We start from the raw sequence: 322 nt of genomic DNA, 5'->3' as shown, positions 1-322 counted from the left end.
ATTAGAAAGGACCCCTTTTACATAAAAATGATAAAAAACCCGAAATTTTACTTGTTAAAAGCACAGACCTTTTTAAACCCTTTGGGGATTTTTTTTTCGGCTATTTAAAGCAAACGCAAAAAACCCAAATAAAATTTTTTTCACAACCAAAATTAATTTTTCATCCTCACACCTGTCTTTATTTGGGGATCCAGATTTTTCTTTTTTTTCAAACTTTTTAGTTCTCGACAGTTTAAATAGGGTTAAAAAAACGATAAAAAAAACCAGAACAAAAAAATAGACTTTAATAACGTCATAACGTGGAAAAAATTTACTTCCGAGA

At 28.6% G+C, this 322-nt stretch overlaps 1 protein-coding gene across 1 annotated transcript in view; it reads right to left on the bottom strand.

The window, feature by feature from the left end:
* LOC119593702 overlaps positions 1-322 on the bottom strand; it is an 81,465-nt gene that overhangs the window by 60,049 nt on the left and 21,094 nt on the right. The window lies entirely within an intron of this gene.

This window comes from Penaeus monodon, chromosome 32 (genome assembly GCF_015228065.2).
Source record: "Penaeus monodon isolate SGIC_2016 chromosome 32, NSTDA_Pmon_1, whole genome shotgun sequence".
NCBI lineage: Eukaryota > Metazoa > Arthropoda > Malacostraca > Decapoda > Penaeidae > Penaeus > Penaeus monodon.
Note: the sequence above shows the minus strand (reverse complement) of the source record. Positions and strands in the feature narration are given on the sequence as shown.